The sequence below is a fragment of the Scyliorhinus torazame genome, chromosome 25 (genome assembly GCF_047496885.1).
Source record: "Scyliorhinus torazame isolate Kashiwa2021f chromosome 25, sScyTor2.1, whole genome shotgun sequence".
Taxonomy (NCBI): domain Eukaryota; kingdom Metazoa; phylum Chordata; class Chondrichthyes; order Carcharhiniformes; family Scyliorhinidae; genus Scyliorhinus; species Scyliorhinus torazame.
In genome coordinates this window covers 8,468,462-8,491,447 of record NC_092731.1, presented here as the reverse complement: position 1 = coordinate 8,491,447, position 22,986 = coordinate 8,468,462, and the positions used below count along the sequence as shown (strand labels likewise).

At 45.7% G+C, this 22,986-nt stretch overlaps 1 protein-coding gene across 5 annotated transcripts in view; it reads left to right on the top strand.

Annotated features, from left to right (window-relative positions):
* pak4 (p21 protein (Cdc42/Rac)-activated kinase 4) overlaps positions 1 to 22,986 on the top strand; it is a 164,899-nt gene that overhangs the window by 56,951 nt on the left and 84,962 nt on the right. Inside the window, exon 3 of one of the 5 annotated variants that reach the window (XM_072489944.1) lies at positions 7,713 to 7,819. The exons of the other annotated variants lie outside the window; for them this stretch is intronic. The gene's annotated coding sequence lies outside the window, so the exon portion shown is untranslated. The remainder of the gene's footprint in view (positions 1 to 7,712; positions 7,820 to 22,986) is intronic. 5 annotated transcript variants of the gene reach the window in all.

The following is a 22,986-nucleotide window of genomic DNA, read 5'->3' as shown; positions in this document are numbered from 1 at the left end:
TTTAAAAACAAATACATTTGACAAATGGACTGAGTGCTATTTTACCCTGAGGGGCTGGTTTAGCCCTGGGCTAAATCGCTGGCTTTTAAAGCAGACCAAGGCAGGCCAGCAGCACGGTTCAATTCCCGTACCAGCCTCCCCGAACAGGCGCCGGAATGTGGCGACTAGGGGCTTTGCACATTAACTTCATTGAAGCCTACTTGTGACAATAAGCGATTTATTTAAAAACATTTAAACATTTTTTTTTAAAACCCGTGTAAGTGACCTAATCTTTATAACAGACACAATATTTCAGCAATAATTCAGTGGGTAGCCCTCCCTCCTTCAGGCTGTGGGTTTGAACCTCACTCCCAGTGACTTGAGCTCCTAACCTAGGCTGGTCCTTCAGTGCAGTATGAGGGAATCCTGCACTGTCTTTCGAATGTTAAACTGACACTCCAGTTTGTTCCCTCGGATAGTTGTAAACGATCCCATGACACTGTTCAGGGGAGAGGTTTTGTCCCAGTACCTTGGCTCATTCAACCAGCACCAATAAATACAAATTATCTGAGAATTTTGCAAATTACTCTTTTAAAAAAGATTTAGAGTACCCAATTCATTTTTCCCAATTAAGGGGCAATTCAGCGTGTTCAATCCACCTACCCTGCACATCTTTGGGTTGTGGGGGCGAAACCCACGCAAACGGGGAGAATGTGCAAACTCCACACGGACAGTGACCCAGAGCCGGGATCGAACCTGCGACCTCGGCGCCGTGAGGCAGCAGTGCTAACCACTGTGCCACCGTGCTGCATCGCAAATTACTCTTTGTCTGCAATATTGGCAGCCACTTTTGAGAAGCCTCGAATAGGGTAGACGGGAAAGACTTGTTGCTCTGAGTAGAGAGGCCAATTACCAGAGGCATAGATTCAGAGTGATTGGTGGAAGGATTGGAGGGGACATGAGGAAAAACATTTCCGCCCAGAGGTGGTGGGGTGTTGAATTCACCGCCTAAATTGGTGGTTGAAGCGGAAGCATTCAACTCATTTAAAAGGTACCTGGATTTGTATCTGAACTGCTTCAACCTGCAAGGCTAGGGACCAGGTGCTGGAAAGTGGGATTAAAATGGGCGGCTAGTTTTTTCTCTTTCTGTGTCTGGGACACACATGATGGGCTGAACGGCCTCTTTCTGTACGGTAATCGTTCTGCACGGTAATCGTTCTGCACGGTAATCGTTCTGCACGGTAATCGTTCTGCACGGTAATTGTTCTGCACGGTTCCCTGCATTAACTAGATTTTAAAAATATTTCTTCATTGGAGATCCTGAGAGCAGGAAGGGCATTTCATAAATGCAAGTTTGCTGGTTTTCCTTTCGCGATTAGAGTAAGTAACTAATCCTTTCACCTGGCTGCTGTAGCAGACTGGGCTGTAGTAACCAGTTGCCATTTGTCTCTATAATGATGGGTACACAGCATCTGTTCATTTAAAGCGTCATGTGGGTAGCACGGTGGCGCAATGGGTTAGCCCTGTTGCCTCACGGCGCCGAGGTCGCAGGTTTGATCCCGACTCTGGGTTACTGTCCGTGTGGAGTTTGCACATTCTCCCCATGTTTGCGTGGGTTCCGCCCCCACAACCCAAAGATGTGCAGGGTTAGGTGGATTGGCCACGCTAAATTGCCCCTTAATTGGAAAAAATGAATTGGGTACTCTAAATGTATTTTTTTTTAAAAAGAAAAAAGCCTCATGGAAATTGTGTGTAGGAATGGCCGAGAGGTTTAGGCTGCAAACTATCAATATGATTAATATTACTTGCCGACTGAAATAACTTATTCAAAAAGAATAGTCATCTCAACTGCTGACAGTAGTTGAGGCTAGTGTACCAGCCAGCTCCTACCACCCAAAACTGTCCCGTCCCCCTCCCTCGCCAGCCATCAAGATCCTCGGTGAGCCCTTGGACAATGTGAATCATTTTGCACACCTCGGGAGCCTCCTCTCGGTGCGAGCAGACATTGACGACAAAATCCAACATCGATTCCAATGATCCAGTGCCGTCTTCAGACGCCTGAGGAACAGGGTGTTCGAAGACCGAGACCTCAAACCCAGCACCACACTCATGGTCTACAGAGCAGCCGTGGTCCCCGCCCTCCTATATGCATCAGAAACATAGACAATGTACAGCAGACACCTCACATCCTTGGAGAGATATCGCCAACGCTGCCTCCGCGAAATCCTGCAAATCCATTGGCGAGATAGGTGTACCTACGTGAGCGTCCTCTCCCAGGCCGATATCCCCAGTATCGAGACAGCTGCGATGGGCGGGCCAAATTGCCCGCATGCCCAATACCAAACTCCCAGAACAAGTGCTCTATTCCGACCTCCGCAATGGCAGATGATCATTCGGAGGACAGCGGAGGCACGACAAGGATACTCTGAAAGCCTCCCTAAATAAATGCAACATCCCCACTGACACGTGGGAATCGCTTGCCTTAGAACGAGAAGTTGAAGAAAAGCATCCGCGAAGGCACCAATCACCTCCTAGAGTGGAGAACATAGAGGCCAAGCCGTAAAGAGCAGAGAGCACAGAATTCAGAGCGTCCCACCCACCCCCTTATCGAGCGCCTCCTGCCAAACCTGTGGCAGAGTCTGTGAATCCAGCATCGGACTGTTCAGCCACAGCAGAACCCCCTCCCCAGACTGGAAGCAAGTCATCCTTGACCCTGAGGGACCGCCCAGGAAGGATGAGGAATATTTCTTTGGGTTACTGGAAGGTGTTCTGCCACTAAGACTGATATCCCCATTAACAGCTGAGATCTTCAGAAGAGGAGGATGTAAAAACCCCGGGTGTGGAATTGTACGACACTTCAGCGAGAACATGAATTGGGGGAAAATTGGTGTTTACCTTTTCAAGATTTAAAAAAAAATTAAGTAGCTTCCTGAATTGAAGGATCTGAACGATTTTCAGGTTCCAAAATCCTACTGTTGGAATTTGAAGTATTTACATGCCTGTTCCTGACATGAATGAGATGGTCCAGAACTCTTTGATGCCTTTGCTGTGGCCTCGACACTTGGCAGTGTGATGGATTGTTTTAAGCTGTGCTGTGGACTATATTTCAGGGCTACGGTTGAGAGCGTCTGAGAGGCTAATTTGCTTTCGGCTGTTAAACCTCTGGAGGGAACAAACCTTGGGGTCATTTTTATTTAATTCTATAGGTTAGAGAACAGCAAGAGGCATGTGGAGACCCGTGACATATGGGCTCTGCTGCTTTCTGTTTTCCTTGCAGCCTGCTGCTAGGCCATGTCGTACCCTAGGGAGGCCTGATGCCTGTGCTGGCATTTTATCAGTTCACAGGGGCTCTCCAGTAATTTCAGACTAAGATGCCGTCCGAAGCAAATGGTCGTTTATGTTGCATATGCTTTTGTCAATCTATATTGGCTCTTAATCCGATGCACCTTGAACTTAGACTTGCCCTTGTCTTCAAATCCCTCCTTGTCAGCCTCTGCAACTCTTCCAGCCTTATTAACCCTGATGAATTCTCTGCTCCTCTAACTCTAGTTCCTTCAGCAGCTGTGCCTTAAGTCACCTAGGTCGTGCTCTCAGAAACTATCTTCCCAAACCCCCTCCCTTTCTCTCCTCGAACCCGTCTCTTTCTTGCCGCCATCAATAGCACATTGCAGGGCAGCACGGTGGCGCAGTGGGTTAGCCCTGCTGCCTCACGGCGCCGAGGTCCCAGGTTTGATCCAGGCTCTGGGTCACTGTCCGTGTGGAGTTTGCACATTCTCCCCGTGTTTGCGTGGGTTTCGCCCCCACAACCCAAAGATATGTAGGCTAGGTGGATTGGCCGCGCTAAATTGCCCCTTAATTGGAAAAAATTAATTGGGCACACTAAAATTATTTTTTTTTAAAAATAGCACATTGCTGTGAGTATCTCAACATTCAGTGCTCCACTTTATTTCCTCTTGCGCGACATGTGCCAAGGCAGTTCTGGAAACCTTCAAGGTGATCCCCTGTTGCTGAAAGCCACGTAACCTTCTAAGTGGTATTTTCACCTAGGTCAGGATTTGGCACCAGCTTACTGTTAAATGCAAAGGGTATTCAAGGACTTGCGAAGTGCTGTTTGCACAAATAACTTGCCAATAGTTTAGAGGACTTTCATTTATGTAACACATTTCACGAGCACCAGTCATCTCGAAGTGCTTTTAAACTAATCACTTTCTAAAGTGTAATTGCTGCTGTACTGTAGATATTGTGACAGCCAATATGTGCTCAGCAAGTTCCCATGAACAGCAATGTGATAATGACCAGAAAATCTGATTTTTGTGATGTTGAGTGAGGGATAAATATCCACCAGGACGTTGAGGCCAACTCCCCTCCTCTACTTCAAAATGGCGCTGTGGGATCTTTCACGTCTGCCTGAGCAGACAAGAGGGGCCTTGGCTTAACATCTTATTCGAAAGGCAGCACCTCCAACAGTGCCTCAACCTTGATTATTTTGGGGGCAGTGCAGTGGTTAGCACTGGGACTACAAGAATAGTCAAAAATGCGGCTGTTACACTTGGTGTGATTTTCTGCTATTTAGAACAAATTGTAAAAGTTGAGAAAATTCGTAACATCATACTACTGAAACTTTGCCAACCATGTTGACGATCTAAGGTTTGAAATTTTACAACTATCTTTTCTTTGCTAAGAATAATGTTTTCAGTGTTATCATTATGATAAATTGACTTTAGAAAAAGCAAGCAGTGACATTAGGAGCAATGCATTCTTGGAAAACACCTTGAATGTGGGTAAGTGAATGACTCATTGAACATTAAATTTATTTTTGGTGGCGCGGTGGCACAGAGGTTAGCACTGCTGCCTCACACTGCCAGGGACCCTGGTTCGACTCCGGCCATGGGTAACTCTGACTGTGTGGCGTTCTCTCCGTGTCTGCGTGGGTTTCCTCCGGATGTTCCAGTTTCCTCCCAAAGATGTGCAGGGGGGGTGCTTTCGGTGTCCATCGCCAACAGTGACTTGGTAGCACCACCACTGACTGACTGGCTGAGTTTTAAAGAACATAGCTGCCAGACTGGGGCTGCGGTAGGAACTAGCCGAGGGGGAAAAACCTACTTTACCTCATCCTCTCTGATCTGCCCGCTGCATCTGCCCATGACATGACACGACCATGCTAAACTAGGTCGACTTCAAACCGATCTAGCAACTCAACTGGGCATCCAAGAGACACTGTGTGCCATCAGCAGCAGGGGAATTGTGTTCAACCACAATCTGTAAGCCTCATGGCGCGTCGTATCCCCCACGCTCCCATTACTGCCAAGCTGGGGGAACGAATCTGGTTCAGTGACGAGTGCAGGAGGCCATGCCAGGGGCATTATTACAACCCCGGCACTGGTCACAATACTGGACAGAAACCCCAAAATTTTATTTTAATTTGTAAGACTATGAAGAAACGATACCTAGCTCCAGGAGAAATAGGGATATGGTATATTAAAACAAAATGTATTACTAACATAGTAATAGTCTTTAAGACAGAGATAGATAGGTTTTTGATCAATAAGAGAATCAGGGGTTATGGGGGTGGGAAGGCAGGAGAATGGGGATGAGAAAATATCAGCCATGATTGAATGGCGGAGTAGACTCGATGGGCCGAGTGGTCTAAATCTACTCCTATGTCTTATGGTCTTATGGCCTTATAGTTGTGGATGACACAAAGACAGGCAGGGTGGTTAACAGTGAGATTGAATGTCTTGGATTACAGGACGATGGTGAAATGGGCAAAAAAGTGGCAGATGGAATTTAATCCTGAAAAGTGTGAGGTGTTACACTTTGGAAGGAGTAATTTGCCAAGGAAATATTCAATGAATGACACCAAACTGGGAAGTTCTGAGGAACAAAGAGATCTTGGCATATTTGTAAATAGATCTCTGAAGGCTGCAGGGCTGGTTAATAGTGGTGGAAAAGGCATAAAGTACACATGCCGTTGTCAATCGGGCCATAGATTATAAAAGCAGGGAAGTCCTAATGGAGGTGTATAGAACATTGATGAGGCCACAGCTTGGAGTTCTGGTTGCCACATTATAGGAAGGATGTGATTGGTGCAGGAGCTGGAGGGGGTGCAGAGGAGATTCACCAGGATGTTGCCTGGGATGGAACAGTTAAGTTATGAAGAGAGGTTGGATAGGCTTGGGTTGTTTTCTCTGGAACAGAGAAGACTGAGGGGCGACTTGATCAAGGTGGACAAGATTATGAGGGGCGTGGATAGGGAGCAGCTGTTCCCCTTAGTTCAAGGGTCGGTTACGAGGGGACACAAGTTCAAGGTGAGGGGCGGGGAGGTTCAGGGAGGATTTGTTTATTTTTATAAATTTAGAGAATCCAACTTTTTTTTTCCAAATAAGGGACAAAAAGAGCTAAGCTGTTTTGCAAACCAGGATTTTTAAAAACACTACTGCAGCTATCATGCACATACTTTCAAAAACAATTAAGGGGCAATTTAGCATGGCCAATCCATCTATCCTGCTCGTCTTTTTGAGTTGTGGGGGTGAGACCCACACAGACGCGGGGAGAATGTGCAAACTCCACACAGCCAGTGACCCAGGACTGGGATCGAACTTGGGATCTTGGCGCCGTGAGTCAGCAGTGCTAACCACTGAGCCATCGTGCTGCCCTCCACTTGCAACCTGTCCGGTGGTTCGCCTCCAAACCCAGTCGAGTTGTTGTTGTGGGGGGACCTTCTTAAAGGTTTGGTGCCCGTTCCTTGGGTCAAGAAGGTCCAAGAGAAAGTTTCCAGGTGTGAATCACCTTTTGTGCGACTGGCTGCCACTGGAAGTCGCCATTGTCCTTTTTTTACATTCTCCATAGTCCCCAGTAGGATGAATCCAGTGGTCAGTATCATAGGACCGATTCATTCTTCCCTTTAGCACGATAGATTTTACAGCATTGCCAAATATTCTGAACCCGTGCCCTACTGTCCCTCCAAAGCGGTCCTAGACTTGGTTGGACAAGTCCACAAGCATTCTGCTCACTTAGCCAGCTTCAGTTTCGCGTTTCACAAGAGCCTGCATTGTTCATGCTCGTAGTCACCAGGCCAAGAACCTCCAGAAGATGTCATGCTCAGCTGATAAATCTTCGCAAGACGAATTTTGCTTTGGCAGCAAACATGGGGGAACGTGTGCTCCCTCTGGCTCTTGGAGGAGAAAGTATTAATAAATGAGACCTGACATGCAAGGCATCAAGGCACGGCAGCTGAAGGGTGGCTTGGATTTTTGATCAGCAAGATCACCGTCCAACGCCACCTGCCTGTCTCGGTGGACTATCGTCATTTGTCATATGAAGGCTTTACATTTAAACCCAAATATGTAGAAGGCCCCCATTACGAAGGTATCTCTTCCTTTCAACAGCAAGGCTGCAGATTAAACTTTCAACGCTGCGGTAAGGTGAACGTGCCTAGTTATGATCAAAGTTTGGTCCATCTAAACATTCCTTTGCCCCCCCCCCCGCCCCTCCTCCTCCTCCAGTAACTCTCTTTGCTCTGTGTCTGTTGACTAGTTTCTCAGCTGCACTTTCAATATGTAACAGTATATTGCAGCTTTGTCTAAAAATAGCTGTTGCCCTGGTGAGAAGGATTGTTCCTCTTGTGTACGCAGTCCTGTGCCTCAGCACCTTCATTCAAGCGCCTTCCTTCCTCGTTCACAGACTAATAATGTCAGCTTTACTCAAACGTTTCTTTTGATGCTTTTGCGTAGTTTCATTGCGAATACACATCTTAAACATGGAGTCAAAGAGGCAGCACTGTGTGTCGTCATTATTTTAAAAACAATCCAATTGATTGGGATTCCTACTTCTTTTGAAGGTAAGAAGTGAAAAATTATTTCCAAGTTTTGTAACGTGTGTGATAGATTATAAATTGGCACTTCATCCAGAATAGTTTTACCTGATAGATTATTTGACTTTTGTTTTTCTGAATGTTGGGCAAAAATCTTTCACCAAGCATTGAGTAGGTGAGTGACACCTCAGTTGGAGAGTTTAAAAAAAGCCTTATTGTATTTTCATAGCCAGCCTGGAAAGTGTCTCTTTCTCTCTCTTCCCTCTCCACATTTCATTTGATGTGAAATGGGTCCAAGCCTAACTCGTTACCAGTGCCACCAACGTCGTAAAAGTACAGAATGCACTGTACTCGCCAACTTGACGAAGGAGCTTTTATTCTAGAGTGTGAGGACCTGGCGATACAACAACTAGCATTTCATATTGCTGCTTTCGTTCAAGGACATCCCACATCGCTTCACCGGAGCTGTAAACAATAAATTGACACTGAATAAAATGAGGAGATATTGTTGGAGGGGGAAGGGGGAGGTGTTGGTAAATTAAATTGGTTTTGCAGGCGTCTCTTTAGTGAGGAAATTCTTGTTTAATTTTAAAAATATATTTAAAGTATCCAATTCTTTTTTTTCCAATTAAGGGGCAATTTTTAGGGTGGCCAATCCACCTACCCTGCACATCTTTGGGTTGTGGGGGTGAGACCCACACAGACACGGGGAGAATGTGCAAACTCCACACGGGCAGTGACCCGGGGCCGGAATCAAACCCGGGTCCTCAGCGCCGTGAAGCAGCAGTTCCAACCAGTGTGCCCCATTAATGAGGAAAGTCTGATGTGTGGGGCTGTCACAAGCCATCTTTCTCTGTTTGCGCATTAAGAATGGATGATTAATGCAGGATTTTTAAAAAAATCTTATTGTCACAAGTAGAGTTACATTAACACTGCAATGAAGTTACTGTGAAAAGCCCCTCGTTGCCCCATTCTGGCTCATGTTCGGGTACATGGAGGGAGAATTCAGAATGTCTGAATTACCTAACAGCCATCTTTCGGGATGTGGGAGGAAACCGGAGCACCCGGAGGAAACCCACGCAGACACGGGGAGAACGTGCAGACTCCGCACAGACAGTGACCCAAGCCGGGAATTGAACCTGGAGCTGTGAAGCAACAGTGCTAACCACTGTGCTACCGTGCCCGATTTTACTTAATCTTTGATGGTTCCTCTAAATGGTTTAAACATTCCAACACTGCGCCTACGCTCATTAATAGTTGTCTCACTAGCCCATTCACCCAACTTGTTTGAATTGGTCGGAATCACTAAATCCCCCGCCTCTCACTGTACCCCACCACCACCACCCTGCAGTAATTGACACAGGATAACCAATAAATATTCCATCACATGAGTGAATCTAATCGTAGTTCCATTTAAACCCTTTTCTAAACGATGAAATGAAACTGCACAGAATTCTCAATATCGACCCCTGTGGAACTTCACTCCTGACCAGTGCTCATTTATATTTGCTCCCAACAGTTATAACACTCTGTTAAATGTTATTTCAGTCAGCTGTATGTCCAGCTTCATTGTCCAGTTCTGAATAGGACAACAAACCAGGGACTAGTTGTTTATTGACTTCCAAGTTTTGACTTCCAAATGTTCTGTTGGTTATATCTTGAAGAGAATACAGGGGGATAAGAAGCTGGGGCAAAAAGCAAAACTTAAATGCAATTTCGACACCATAAAAGTGCAAGGAGAATTTCGAACTATGTCCTTTTAATTTGGGGATAAAACATGTTAAATTGCAGATTGATCTCAACAGTGGGGATGGTGCTGGCTATGTTTGTCTTGGGCAGTTGGGGGGGTTAATCTTGATGGTTTATACTGCACTTCTAAGATGGCCACCTGCAAAGGACCATGGGAATTATGGCCAACCCAGGACTCTGACAGATACAGAGCTTATGTGTATTTGAAACACAGGTAACTAGACCTGATCGAAACCCTCCCTACTCCCCCACTCGTTTACATTTCAATGGCCCATTTTCCCAGGACAATAGAACTCCAATCAAGCAACCGGTACAGCCACAGACTGATCGGCGCCACTCCCTTGCTCAGCAAGCACACCTGCCAAGGTCAATGACCGCTAAGGACCCGCCCAACCACCAAGGCACCCGCCCCTTTATTGGCCGAAATCGAAGACCGTGATCAGAGCCCTGTTGAACTATTGGGTTCAAGGTTAAGGACCGCCCCAAAGAGCGCAAAATCCCAGAGGGATAAAAGAGAGCACAGCCATGTGTTCTGTCTCTTTTGGACCCGGCCTGTGCCAGCCAATTGCAGAAGGAACAGCCAGCCAAGTTCAAGACCAACGATCGTTACCTGACAGATGAGCCCAGCAGAGACACAGCCACTTTCTTCGAACCAGCCGAGTGAAATCCAGATAAAGGCCTTATCCATTTGCACAGTGCCGGTCGCCCTGAAGTTAAGTATAGGTTATTGTTGTTATATCCACTCATGTATATAATGAGATGCAGACAGGCAGTGATTGACACAGGATAACCAATGAACACACACGACACATAACAACCAATCACCAGACAGGACACCACCACTATAAAGCGCACAGGGCATTAAGACTCTCCCTCTCTCTGCAGGACACACTACTGAGATAGTAAGAGTGCACAAGCCAGTGAGCACTATCACCATGAGGTAGAGTTAACGTTAGTCTGGTCAAGCCAGTAGGAGGTTATCAGTTAGATTGATAGTCTGCTGTGAGTTGACACTCTATGTACAGCAATCAGGAAGTTAAATAAAGCAGTGTTGGACCATCTCCTGTGTCAGAAGCCTGTTTCTAGTTTCACTGCATCCAGTTGCAGTCAACGTTGAACCAACTTACTTAACACATCAATTGTAGCTGATAGGCGTAGTTTAACTCTTAGTAGATATTGTGTTTGCATGTTGAGGTAACTCTTGTGTATGTAAATAAATCATCTTTTGAGCTAACTAACTGGTTGTGTGGTCATTTGATCAATATAAGGGAAGGCTTGTGGTTCACCAACATTATCATTAATATTAGCAACAGTATTGGCGACGCTGTTGGGATCGAAAACAGAGCAACAGGATGAGAAACTGATTGGGAAAATGTCAAACCAGGAAACTGAACTATTTTCCCCAAGGTTTTTATGATTAAGCTGGCCAGAGGCAAACTGTATCTTAGTGTAGAATGCCTCCTTCAGCGACCTTGTGAATGTTTGGTGCTGCCCAGGGCATGCTTCTCCCATTCAGTGTGTCACCAGACTGCAAATTTATGAAGTTATTAAATGAGGGTTTCTAGACAATGTCTGTTCCCAGGCTGCTACTAACCAACAGGACAAAAGGCAACTGGGAGATACCAACAAGAACTATTGAAATCATTACCATTTATAACATTCGGAACTGCATCAAATCAGACTCTGGTTGAGAATTATCTGAGATCCATCTCTGTCCTAGACGGGGGGAAAGTTTGTTTAAAGTGGGCGGCTATGAGTAATCCTGCATCTGCACTGTGCTTGTTACCAAGTGATCCACAAATTAAGCAATTTACTAACCTTGTTTTTAAAGTGACCCATCCAAACGAGGATGTGCAGTGGTTAGCACTGCTGCCTCATGGCGCCGAGGACCCGGGTTCGAATCCCGGCCCTGGGCCACTCGCCGTGTGGATTTGCACATTCTCCCCGTGCCTGCATGGGTTTCACCCCACAACCCAAAAAGATGTGCAGGGTAGATAGATTGGCCAGGCTAAATTGCCTCAATTGGAGAAAAATAGAATTGGGCACACTAAACTTTTTAAAAAAGTAATTCCAAACAAAAACCGATGGATAAATCATGGCAGTTTTGATGGGGTGATATACTGCTGTACTTGCTGCAGTTGAAACAGAAATTCTACTTGCATTACCTGTTCAAAAAAAAGTTGGATTCTTTTAAAAAGCATATGTATGTTTAAGGTAACTGGGTTTTGTTATGGACATTCAGGTATTAAGGTTTGTTATGGGTGCAAAAACTTAAGAACGTATCACACTGCACCGGTAATGGCATAAATAACATCCATGTGTGAATTGGACCATAGATTGAATTCACTTTTCATTCTTTATCTTACCATCCTCCTCAAATATATCTTTGAATGTTTACTCTAGCACCCTTGCCTCTTGGGGGCTGGTTTAGCACAATGGGCTAAACAACTGGCTTGTAATGCAGAACAAGGCCAACAGCGCGGGTTCAATTCCTGTACCGGCCTCTCCGAACAGGCGATGGAATATGGCGGCGAGGGGCTTTTCACAGTAACTTCATTGAAGTTTACTTGTGACAATAAGCAATTATTATTATTATCTAGCTGCATTCCTACTCGGCGTCATTGACCTTGCATCATTCCTACTTACTGCCTGATTCACTATTGCTGGCTGTTACATTGCCTCAGTTCCCTAGTACCCCTTTTAATACCGGACGTTGTCTTCATCTCTGACCCTCCCGATCATCATCCCGATCCTCAAACAGCCCCTCTCTTCCCTTTCCTGCTCTGTCTCCAGCGTTTTTGTCCACCTTCCTGTTGAAACATCTAATTTATATTCTGCCCAATTCGTATGCCGTTTCTCTGAAGCATTCCTGGCTTTAGCACGGCCAAGAAAGCTTGCAGTGAGAAAAGACTGTTTTAATGCCTTTCACATAGTCCGGATCTCCCAAAGTATTTAACAGTCAATGAACTGCTTTTAATCTGTAGTCGCTGACGTCGGCAAACTCACCAACCATTTTGTGAAAGATCCCACAAAGAACAATGTGATCGGTGTTAATCTGTTTATCAGGATACCAAGGGATCACTCTGGTCTTCAAGAGTTCCATTGAACATTTGAGATGTAGGGACCTTGGTTTAATGCTGCATCAGAAAGATGGCACCCAGTCAATTCAGCACTTCCTTAGTATTGCACTGAAATTTTTAAAAATAAATAAATTTAGAGTACCCAATTCATTTTTTCCAATTAAGGGTCAATTTAGAATTTTCAATCCACCTGCCCTGCACATCTTTGGGTTGTGGGGGCGAAACCCATGCAAACACGGGGCGAATGTGCGAACTCCACACGGACAGTGACCCAGAGCCGGGATCGAACCTGGGACCTCGGCGCTGTGAGGCAGCAGCTCTAACCACTGTGGCACCGTGCTGCCAGTATTACACTGAAAGGTTGACCCGCAGTAGGGTAAAAGGTGCTGCAACGAAGCCAAACTTCAATTTGTTCTGAGTGCTCTGCACCCCCATATTTACAAGGCTGTATTGGAATAAGGTTCACAGCTATCTATGGAATATTCTCATTTCCCAGCCCCGCTCGCTCCTGTTTCTGCTGCTTTATCAATCCATGTGGTTGAAAGGTTTTTAAAAAAAATTTAAAAATAAATTTAGAGCACCCAATTTTTTTTCTCCAATTAAGGGGTAATTTAGCGTGGCCAATCCACCTAGCCTGCACACCTTTGGGTTGTGGGGGCGAAACCCACGCAGACACGGGGAGAATGTGCAAACTCCACACGGACAGTGACCCAGGGCCGGGATTCGAACCAGGGTCCTTGGCGCCGCAGACCCAGTGCTCACCACTGTGCCACATGCTGCCCCATGCTTGCATTAGGTTGATGGTTTATTCCAACCCTCTGGAATTCTGAATGTGCTGAGATGGGTTTCTAGATTTCCTTCAATCCTGGTTAAAATGAATAACATCCAGACTTGGCTTCACAGAGGAGGGGTGGATGCCACAAGTGACTATCGTGACATGTGGGGAAGCTGTTGCTTAGACCTGTCACACTGGACCAGTTACACAATGCACTGTTTACTGGGGAAGGATGGAAATGGGTAACCAGGTCACGGGGTGAGTGAGCTGAACACAAATGGCAGGTTTCAGTTTTAAAAGATTGAAAGGGGCAGCACGGCGGCACGGTGGTTAGCACTGCTGCCTCACTGTGCCGAGGTCCCAGGTTTGATTCCGGCCCCGGGTCACTGTCCGTGTGGAGTTTACACATTCTCCCCGTGTCTGTGTGGGTCTCACCCCCACAACCCAAAGATGAGAAGGGTAGATGGATTGACCACTCAGTACTGACCCTCTGACAGTGCAGCACTCCCTCAGTACTGACCCACTGACAGTGCAGCACTCCCTCAGTACTGACCCTCTGACAGTGCGGCACTCCCTCAGTACTGACCCTCTGACAGTGCGGCACTCCCTCAGTACTGACCCTCTGACAGTGCAGCACTCCCTCAGTACTGACTCTCTGACAGTGCGGCACTCCCTCAGTACTGACCCTCTGACAGTGCGGCACTCCCTCAGTACTGACCCTCTGACAGTGCAGCACTCCCTCAGTACTGACCCTCTGACAGTGCGGCACTCCCTCAGTACTGACCCTCTGACAGTGCAGCACTCCCTCAGTACTGACCCTCTGACAGTGCGGCACTCCCTCAGTACTGACCCTCTGACAGTGCAGCACTCCCTCAGTACTGACTCTCTGACAGTGCGACACTCCCTCAGTACTGACCCTCTGACAGTGCAGCACTCCCTCAGTACTGACTCTCTGACAGTGCAGCACTCCCTCAGTTAAGTGCCCCTTAATTGGAAAAAAAAGAATTTGGTCCTCTAAATTTATTTTAAAATATAAAAAGATTGAAAGTTGATACTGAAGTGTCAGAGCTCTTGCCTCCAGAAGGCTGAGGGTGACCTAAGAACAGTTGAGGTGAACAGCATAGATTTAAGGGAAAACTAGCTAAATACATGACGGAGAAAGGAATTGAAGGACATGGTGATGGGGTGAAATGAAATAGGGGGATCACGTGGCACACGGACCAGTTACATCGAGAAACCTATTTAGTTTGTTCATGCCATGTGGTCGTTGCTGGCTAGACCCGCATTTATTGCCCAATTTTATTTTAATAAATTTAGAGTACCCAATTCATTTTTTCCAATTAAGGGGCAATTTAGCGTGGCCAATCCACCTAGCCTGCACATCTTTGGGTTGTGGGGGCGAGACCCACACAAACACAGAGAATGTGCAAACTCCACACGGACAGTGACCCAGAGCCGGGATCGAACCTGGGACCTTGGTGCCGTGAGGCAACAGGGCTAACCCACTGCGCCACCGTGCTGCCCATTGATTGTCCATCCATGATTGCCATCTTGAACCGCTGCAGTCCTTGTGGTATAGGAACACCTACCGTGATGTTAGGGAGGGAGTTCCAGGATCTTGACCCATTGACAGTGAAGGAACGGCAATATATTTCCACATCAGGATAGTGTGTGGCTTGGAGAGAAACGGCAGCACGTAGCACAGTGGTTAGCACAATTGCTTCACAGCTCCAGGGTCCCAGGTTCGATTCCGGCTTGGGTCACTGTCTGTGCGGCGTCTGCACATCCTCCCCGTGTGCGTGGATTTCCTCCGGGTGCTCCAGTTTCCTCCCACAGTCCAAAGATGTGCAGGTTAGGTGGATTGGCCAATGATAAATTGCCCTTAGTGTCCAAAATTGCCCTTAGTGTTGGGTGGGGTTGCTGGGTTACGGGGATAGGGTGGCGGTGTTGACCTTGGGTCGGGTGCTCTTTCCAAGAGCCAGTACAGACTCGATGGGCCGAATGGCCTCCTTCTGCACTGTAAATTCTATGAAACCTGCAGACGGTGGAGTTCCCATGTATCTGCTGTCCTTGTCTTTCTAGGTGGTTGAGGTTGTGTGTTTGGGACTTGCTACAGTGCATCTTGTAGATGGTACACACCATCTGCAAGGGTGTGAATGTTAGAGGTGGTGGATGGGGTGGCCATCCAGTGGGCTCCTTTGTCGTATGATGTTGAGCTTCTTGAGTGTCAACAATACTCATCCAGGCAAGTGGAGAGCATTGCTTCACACTTCTGACTTGCGACTTGCAGATGGTGGACAGGCTTTGGGGGAGTCGGGAGGTGAGTTACTCACTCCAGAATTCCCAGCCTCTGGCCTTCTTTTGAAGCCACGGTATTTTGATGGTGGGCCAGTTTTGTTTTGGGTCCATGTTAGCCCTGTACCCCCGGATGTTGTCAGTGGGGGATTAAACGATGGTAATGGCATTGAATGTCAAGGGTAAATGGTTAGATTCTCTCATTTTTGGGGTTTATACTCAAAGTAACTCTATGTAACTATGTAGAAAGCATATAAGTGGAGACCTTGATCAGGTTATCTTGGTCCCGTTGCCAGGGCAAAAGCTGAACTGAAGGGATTTAAACAGAATTATGAGAGATATGAATACAGCTGCAAGTGCTTCTCTCTCTCTCTCTCTCTCTCTCTCTCTCTCTCTCTCTCCCCCCCCCCTTCTTGGACAATTTATTCTCCTGCTCACCCCATAATGAGAGGATTGGGAGAGATGGCCGTGTCCTGTCTCTGACATGGCTCATTGATATGGAGCCACACTGACTCTCCACGCTCCCAGCTCTCTCTCCCTTTTAATTTGTCTGTGCGTTGGTTGGGATAATTATTAAGCAAAGCTGCTGTAAATAGGTTTGGGTGGTTGAGGTAGTTAAAGGCTCCGAAGATGCTTAAGTGCATGATATCTGGAATTCTATAAGAGGGCATTAGCTCTGATTGGGGCCTTGTATTCTCAGTCTCAGCCCTTCTCCCTAGCCACCAGCTTTCCTCTATACACACACAAAACTAAAGAGAGCTATATTTGTATGTCTGCATTTGTTGACTTTAATGCATAAAGCATTAATGAATGACTTTAAAGTTATATCCTATGCACTTAAGATTGGAATGTATCTAAAAGCCACAGGAACAGGTGTGGGTTCAATAAGTAAGCTTATTGTTTTTTTGCTTTATCTGTTACGTGGTTCAGTAAGCAGACATTGGCACCCCGTGAAGACCGTTTTTGTATAGTATTGCTCACTGGCTTCCTTCCTTAGAAGTTGACAATTTAATTGGCCTTAAGCAGCATGCGCATCATTACATAATGATACTGTAACCTTTATTGTCACTCAAACTTTATTCCTTCAAAAGCATTGTGGGCAATTTGCAGAATTACATAGAATTTTACAGGCCATTTGACCCAATTGGGGTCTGCTCCCAAAGCACCCCAATACATCTCTCCATCTCTTTCTCGGTCACCTTTACCTTGAATGTATTCCTGCTGTGCGTCTCAACCACCCATGTGGTGTTTAATTCTACCTCCTGGGGAAAGATGTTTCTCCTGAATTCCTTGCTTATAGCATTAGTGACTATCTAACATTTATGATCCAAGGTTTTAGAGCCCCTACTCTCTCTCTCTCACACACACGCACACACACACACACACACAAATAGAAACATCCCTATCTCTTCTCTTTATCAAATTTCTTCATGATTGTGAAGATCTCTTATCAGATCACCTTTCAGTCTTTCTTTCCAAAGAAACCAGCCCCAGCCTGTGCACCTAACTAGATACAGACCAGAGACTGAGCATGAGACCTGTCTGGTGGATTAATCCGGTACAAACTCTAGACCGGCACTTGTGTGCTGTGCTGAGGGAATTCTGCACTGTTTGGAGGTGTTGCCTTATGGACAAGAACCTGAGATCGATACCACTCTGCTTGAAGGTGACCACAGAAGAACCCAGAGCGTACATGCAAAGAGAGCGCGTTCCCCCAGTGTTATCAACAACATTCTTCCTTTGCCATCAAGAACACAATTCTTATCGTTTGGGGGACCTTGCAGTACAGAAATGGCTGCTGTGTTTGTTTCGATAACTTTGCCTGAAGCTGGGTGCAATTAATTAGATGTTAATTGATTTGACATGTTTTTGAAAAACCCCAATTAATGCATACAAATGCATTAATTCTTTCTTTCATTGCTGGTTTCTGAAATATGTCCAGTGTCCCCACAAATACAAGTAGAAATATTCAACATATATTTGTGGTGTGCCACTTGGCAGAACAACATGACTGTGATAACTCCTGTAATACCATTGCCGATACTTTGCTGGATGCACAGTGCTTGATGTTACTTGATGTATCCACGACAAGGCAGTCAAGGGGTACAGCGTTATCTGTCTCATGAAGCCCCTCTGGCTGATGCTTTCTGTTTGAAGTGTGCCAATAAGCGGGGGCCCCATGGAGCTCCAGGAAGAGCATGAGAGGAGCATTGCTAATTTTAAACTTAGTTTCCTGAACCAGCTGGAACAGGCATGCATTATCAGTTGTGCACTTGACATCCAGCACTTCAGCTGGGTTTAACGAGCACTTCAAGGAGAATGACAATCTGCGGGAAAGGGTAGTGGGTGGAAGATGGAATACTTTCCGAGTGGGATGAGATGTTAAACCGACCGCTGTTGAACTAAAAGATCTCATGGTGCTATTTGAAGAAGAGCAGGAACATTTCTCCTGGCGTTCAGTCTCCAAAACTGATTAACTAGTCATTTACCCCAGGCAGTTTCTTGCCTTTTGCTGTGCGGAATTAGCTGCCACATTTGCACGATTGCTATGTGATCACAATTCAAATAATTGTTCCTGACCTGTGAAGCTCTTTGGGACGTCTTAAAGATTTCAAAAATGCTGTAACGTGCACAGTTTTTCTGTAATAGTGTGATTTTGTATGCAAGGGTGCACAGACTGAATGGGCTGAATGTCCTTTGGAACTCTATACTTGTCTGTCCCAGGGGAATTTCACTTGGGAAAAATCTATTTCAACTTGTCATAATCCTCCCCCCTCATCAAAGTAGCTTCCTCCTTTCGATGGCAGAGTCTAAAGTATTTGGAAACCCAATCTGAGCAAAGCACTGATTGGAAGAATTATAATATCTTTATTAGTGTCACAAGTAGGCTTACATTAACACCGCAATGAAATTACTGTGAAAATCCCCTAGTCGCCACATTCCGGCGCCTGTTCGGGTACACAGAGGAAGAATTCAGAATGTCCAATTCATCTGACAAGCACGTCTTTCGGGACTTGTGGGAGGAAACCGGAGCGCCTGGAGGAAACCCACGCAGACACGGGGAGAACGTGCAGACTCCGCACAGACAGTGCCCCAAGTGGGAATCAAACTCGGGACCCTTGCACTGTGAAGCAACAGTGTTAACCACTGTGCCACCAGAATTCAGACTACTTGCATTGCACAGCTGAACACTGATAAACGGGCACTTTAAGTGAGACACCTGGAGGAATAATTCTGCCGTTCCATTTCCATGTGCTGTCAGTAAACGTTTTTACCAACTGAGCGATATCCTATGAATGAAGTGCACTCGCAATAAGTGGGAGCTAATCTCAAATTGTGCATGATTTATGAAAACTGGCACAGGGCTGGGATTTTCTCCCCCGCAACCACTTGTAAGTTGTGCTGGTCAGAAATAAATCGCTCAGTTTTGAAATTCATCGCTGCAATGCTGTAACAATTTTTTCTCCCCCCCCCCCCCCCCCCCCCCCCCCAGATTGTTAGCCAAACTAAAATGTATTTTGCTCCATAAATGTAATATTAGCGTCTGGCAGAGAGACAAGAGAGAGGCTCTTGTTCAGAAATGAATCCAGCCGCTGTAGTTGGACAATGAGCGACAGCAATATGTAAACACAGCAGAGTGCCACAGGACAAACTGAAAAACGAGTCTTTGAAGAGATGCCCTTGTGTGGGAGGGGTAATCCCTAGGCTGGTGGTGTGACATGCAGGGGCACATGCAATTGGGAATGATGTGGAGGAGCAGTTTTATCATAAACTTATTTTGTGGGTCAGTGCCAGTATTCTGTAGGAATATTTAATTAGTGTGCATCGAATCACAGAACAATGTAACATAGAACGAGGCCATTTGGTCCACCCTGCCTGTTCCAAAAGCCACCCAATTAGCCCTCCTCTGCTTCTTCACAGCATTGGCACATTTTCCTCTTCAAGTATCTGATTGTGACCGGTTAATCGCTTCAAACAGGCATTGCATCCTCGATCATAACCACTCTCGACAAAATTACCCCCCCCCCCCGCCAATCTTTCTTCCAGTTCTTACCTAAAATCCGTGCAATCTGGTTACCACCCTGTCTTCCACTACAAACAGTTTCTCAATGTTTTACTCTTCTCAAAATGTGCAATAGCCAAATAGCTCCTATCATTGACATACGCGAAAACACCAGTATTTGGCACTCGTATTATACGAGTTCAAAATACTCTTTAGACACAACCCAAGTCAAAAGTGGCAAAGTCGGTAGTGTGAATTTACATATGGTTGCTTTACAAGTAGGCGTATAGTATGGGTAGCGCAGTGGTTAGCACTGTTGCTTCACAGTGGCAGGGACCCGGGTTCGATTCCCGGCTTGGGTCGATTCCCGGCTTGGGTCACACTCTGTGCGGAGTCTGCACGTTCTCCCTGTGTCTGCGTGTGTTTCCTCCGGGTGCTCCGGTTTCCTCCCACAAGTCCCGAAAGACGTGCTTGTCAGGTGAATTGGACATTCTGAATTCTCCCTCTGTGTACAGGTGCCAGAGTGTGGCGACTCGGGGATTTCCACAGTAACTTCATTGCAGTGTTAATGTAAGCCTACTTGTGACACTAATAAAGATTATTATTGTCAGTATATTAAAACTTAGCCTCCCCCTTATTCTGTACTGAAATTGGGTGGTGTAGTCATCCACTTATTGAAGAAATTGAAGTTGCTTCCAATACCAGGGCAGTTTTAATTTCAGGACACCAACACTCCTGAGCCTAGTGATTAAGCTGCTAAATTCACCTCACTTAAACTGGCGGCCTTAGAGCTCTGCCACCAGAATAGGAGAGCCGTATTTAGCAATGTAACTGGCAAATTAATACTTATTTATTAGATTCCAAGTTTGAAATGGTGTCCATTTGAACGTAGCTAGTATTTTAAAATGCTTTTTCTGGTGATGTGTAATTTGGTGTCTTTATTCTTTTGAGTTCCCGTCATTTCCAGTTGCAGTTAAACATAAACTCTCTGTTGAAAGGATTGTGCCATGTCCTTGCTAGTGGTAATGAGTAAATAATCAGACACTCATTGTAATTGTTCATGTGACTCCTCCAGCAATCCACATTGCGAAACCAAGCCATTAAAACCCTTAAGGCTTGTGTTATGCCATTGGACTGCAGTTGACTGTTGCTAAGCCAGGGGGAATCTCTGTTGGGGTTCCTGCTGTTTGATTACAAGGATATGGATCAGGTTTGGCTGCACCGTCCACTCTCTCCAAGCACCACGGTGGATAAATGCCCTGATAATGGCTGCTTGTGCGTAGACCCAACCAGCTTGCTGCCGTGCAAAATAATATTTATGCTGCCGACACACCTCTGTTGTCAGGCAAATAATACGATCTTAGAGACAGTGGTGTAGACTGCAAGCTAATTGTGTCCTCGCATGTTCTGCATACGTGGGTCAGATTTATGAGACCTGTAGGTGTCACATTTTTTGTTTGCTTCATGCGGTTTAGTGACCTGTTCTCCAGCGGTTATTTAAAGTTTGGGAACGCGACACGGAAAGACCGAGCCACGAAGATACTGGAGGCTGAAACTATAGCACATTCTCGTAGCTGCCATCCTTTGCATTTTCCTGCCTGCCTGCCCGATCCGGTGGTTCAGTTGGGTTTTGTTTTTGTTCTCCCATTTGAGGCACGCATGATCAGGCATCCGGCATTCAGTGATGTTATAATTTAGCAGATACAGAATAAGACTTCTACTCTGCCACAACATGTCCCAGTCCTGACCTCCAGACTTTTTTTCCATACCAGCCATCCTACATGAGATTGCCAATATCATACATAGAAAATAGGAGCAGGAAGAGGCCATTCGGCCCTTCAAGCCTGCTCTGCTATTCATTATGATCATGGCTGATCATCATGTTTAATACCCTGATCCTGCCCCCCCCTCCCCCCATATCCATCGATCCCTTACTTTTTGGGGTAGTGAATTCCACAGATTCACCACTCTCTGGTGAAGAAAGTTCTTCCTCACCTCAGTCCTAAAAGGTTTTACTCCTTATCCTCAAACTATGATCTGATGGTGACCTTAGAGCTGAGGGTGTTAGGATACCGGACAAGAACCTCAAACAACCTTTTTAAATTTGTAAAATAGTGAGGAAAGGATACTTGACCCAAGACCCTGGCCAATAGATATCTTTTATGTTCCAACAAACTTTGATTGAAACACAGGATCAACCACATTAACATCAAAGAAAATAGCCTTACAATTATCAGTTGAACAGTTCCTAAATACAACGAAAAACTTAAATTACCATCTATACCTGCTACTCACTCCACTTAAGCAACCCAATACAGTTCAAATGCCACTTATAAATAAAGTTAACATACAGATTACTTGCTTAGCTGTGTAGGAGACCTGTGGAGAGAGTGAGAGAGACCTTTTCAGGTGCAGAGTCAGTACACTTCTGCTCTACCCGGCAGCATTTGGCAAAACTGCCGTCGAGTTAACATCCTTCAGTCTTGCCAGACCCAAATCCTATGGCAAACTGCAAAACTACAGACAGACCTGTCTCCTCCCATTAATTACATCATCTGTATCCCACTAAGATGTCACATGGCCTGCTTAGCTAGGACTAAAATAACTCCAGTTATCTACACTCCAGGGAATCTCTAATCATAACAATATCCCATTAGCCCTTTATATGTAAACAAGAAAATGGTTAGAATCAATAATGACCTCACATATTTGACTTCTGAAGCACACAGTCTGGATACCTTAACCTAGGTTTTTTAATACTGCAACATATAACAATTTCTACATTCATCACAAGGGGCACTTTTATGCTGTTGCCAGTGCCTATGGAAGTTGCATTTCTAGGTTGTCTTTCACGGCCTTGGAGTGCTTTTATACACTAAAGTACTTTTTGAAATGTAGTTACTGTTGTAATGTGGGAAAGGCGGCAGTCAATTTGCGTACAGCAATAATAATCTTTATTATTATCACATGTAGGCTTACATTAACACTGCAATGAAGTTACTGTGAAAAGCCCCGAGTCGCCACATTCCGGCGCCTGTTCGGGTACACAGAGGGAGAGTTCAGAATGTCCAATTCACCTAACAAGCACTTCTTTCGGGACTTGTGGGAGGAAACCGGGGCACCCGGAGGAAACCCACGCAGACATGGGAGAACGTGCGGACTCCGCACAGACAGTGAGCCAAGCGCGGATTCGAACCTGGGACCCTGGAAACTCCCATAAATAGCAATCATGTTTGTTACGAGATAAATATTGTTCAGAAAACAATGCAGAACTCCTCTGCTCTTCGAACTG